We start from the raw sequence: 2,717 nt of genomic DNA on the forward strand, positions 1-2,717 counted from the left end.
GTATAGATAGACTAGAAGATAGTCTCTCGGTGGTGCATGATATGGACCTCGCTACTCATTTGAGTTAGGAAGAAGGAAGATCAAAATTCTGCAGAGAGTTTTATTCTATGTTGATCTATGCTGTGCGAAACCATGTCTACTGCCTTGCAATCAACTCATACTTTTGAGTTCTTCTCTAGCCAATAAGCACCGTAACATAATTCGGAGTGTACGGCAAACGGTGGTTGACATTTGGTGAAAATTCCAGTGTCGTGTTACGGCACTGGGAAAGAACTTGAACTTGTGCTCAGGCAACCAAGCAGCCAAGGTTGTGCGGTGTCTTGCTACAAATGTTCGGTTGTGTTCTAAATTAGCTGAAGTAAGCTGAAGAGAAAAGCGAGAAAAGCGCTCCCAAATGGCCTAACACTGGCAGCCAATCAGAGTGCGAGAAAAGCGCTCCCAAATGGCCTAACACTGGCAGCCAATCAGAGTGCGAGAAAAGCGCTCCCAAATGGCCTAACAGTGGCAGCCAATCAGAGTGCGAGAAAAGCGCTCCCAAATGGCCTAACAGTGGCAGCCAATCAGAGTGCGAGAAAAGCGCTCCCAATTGAGCTTGAGCTAGCTAGCTAGCTTGAGCTTGAGCTAGCTAGCTAGCTTGAGCTTGAGCTTGAGCTAGCTAGCTTGAGCTTGAGCTTGAGCTAGCTAGCTAGCTTGAGCTTGAGCTAGCTAGCTTGAGCTTGAGCTAGCTAGCTTGAGCTTGAGCTAGCTAGCAAGCTTGTGCTTGAGCTAGCTAGCTAGCTTGAGCTTGAGCTTGAGCTAGCTAGCTTGAGCTTGAGCTAGCTAGCTTGAGCTTGAGCTAGCTAGCTTGAGCTTGAGCTAGCTAGCAAGCTTGTGCTTGAGCTAGCTAGCTAGCTTGAGCTTGAGCTTGAGCTAGCTGGCTTGAGCTTGAGCTAGCTAGCTTGAGCTTGAGCTAGCTAGCTTGAGCTTGAGCTAGCTAGCTAGCTTGAACTTGAGCTAGCTAGCTATCTTGAGCTTGAGCTTGAGCTAGCTAGCTAGCTTGAGCTTGAGCTAGCTAGCTAGCTTGAGCTTGAGCTTGAGCTAGCTAGCTTGAGCTTGAGCTTGAGCTAGCTAGCTAGCTTGAGCTTGAGCTAGCTAGCTTGAGCTTGAGCTAGCTAGCTTGAGCTTGAGCTAGCTAGCTAGCTTGAGCTTGAGCTAGCTAGCTAGCTTGAACTTGAGCTAGCTAGCTAGCTTGAGCTTGAGCTAGCTAGCTAGCTTGAGCTAGCTAGCTAGCTTGAGCTTGAGCTTGAGCTTGAGCTAGCTAGCTTGAGCTTGAGCTAGCTAGCTAGCTTGAGCTTGAGCTAGCTAGCTAGCTTGAGCTTGAGCTAGCTAGCTAGCTTGAGCTTGAGCTTGAGCTAGCTAGCTTGAGCTTGAGCTTGAGCTAGCTAGCTAGCTTGAGCTTGAGCTAGCTAGCTTGAGCTTGAGCTAGCTAGCTTGAGCTTGAGCTAGCTAGCTAGCTTGAGCTTGAGCTAGCTAGCTAGCTTGAGCTTGAGCTAGCTGGCTTGAGCTTGAGCTAGATAGCTTGAGCTTGAGCTAGCTAGCTAGCTTGAGCTAGCTAGCTAGAGCTCGACCTATGAAAAGCTGCGCAAACACTTATTCTATAATAATTGCGAAAATTAAAAATTTCACAAGTGAAAAGCTGCATAAACAGTAATTCTATGTGTGGGGCATTATTAGGGGGAGGTGTCTTGTCAAAATATGGCTGGACTAAAGACCTCAACCCAGATAGGGTGGAAGGCCCTATGATCGGTCTGTTACTAATCGGTGACCGATAAAGACCTGACCAAGGCCTGTAGTAAGCTTGGTTAGGCATTACAGGAGATAACACTAAGACCGAGGGGTCTTAGAGAGCCCTCTAGCGGGGCGAATAGAGCTAGATCGAGCCTTGGGAAAGCTAGATCGAGCAGGACTGAAGCTAAAGGATAGACCGAGAGGTCTGTCTGGTCCTCCTAGAGAGGCCAAGAGAAAGTACGAGAAGCCAACTAAAGCTTGATCGGGCCTTCAGCAAGCACGACCGAGCTGTACCGGAGCTAACACTAAGACCGAGGGGTCTTAGAGAGCCCTCTAGCGGGGCGAATAGAGCTAGATCGAGCCTTGGGAAAGCTAGATCGAGCAGGACTGAAGCTAAACGATAGACCGAGAGGTCTGTCTGGTCCTCCTAGAGAGGCCAAGAGAAAAAACGAGAAGCTAACTAAAGCTTGATCGGGCCTTCAGCAAGCACGACCGAGCTGTACCGGAGCTAACACTAAGACCGAGGGGTCTTAGAGAGCCCTCTAGCGGGGCGAATAGAGCTTGATCAAGCCTTGGGCAAGCTAGATCGAGCAGGACTGAAGCTAAGCAAGAGACCGAGAGGTCTGTCTGGTCCTCCTAGAGAGGCCAAGAGAAAGTACGAGAAGCCAACTAAAGCTTGATCGGGCCTTCAGCAAGCACGACCGAGCTGTACCGGAGCTAACACTAAGACCGAGGGGTCTTAGAGAGCCCTCTAGCGGGGCGAATAGAGCTAGATCGAGCCTTGGGAAAGCTAGATCGAGCAGGACTGAAGCTAAACGATAGACCGAGAGGTCTGTCTGGTCCTCCTAGAGAGGCCAAGAGAAAGTACGAGAAGCTAACTAAAGCTTGATCGCGCCTTCAGCAAGCACGATTGAGCAAGACCGGAGCTAACACTAAGACCGAAGTGTCTT

The sequence above is a fragment of the Convolutriloba macropyga genome, unplaced genomic scaffold (genome assembly GCF_964194025.1).
Source record: "Convolutriloba macropyga unplaced genomic scaffold, txConMacr16.3 SCAFFOLD_4428, whole genome shotgun sequence".
NCBI classification, from domain to species: Eukaryota; Metazoa; Xenacoelomorpha; order Acoela; family Convolutidae; genus Convolutriloba; species Convolutriloba macropyga.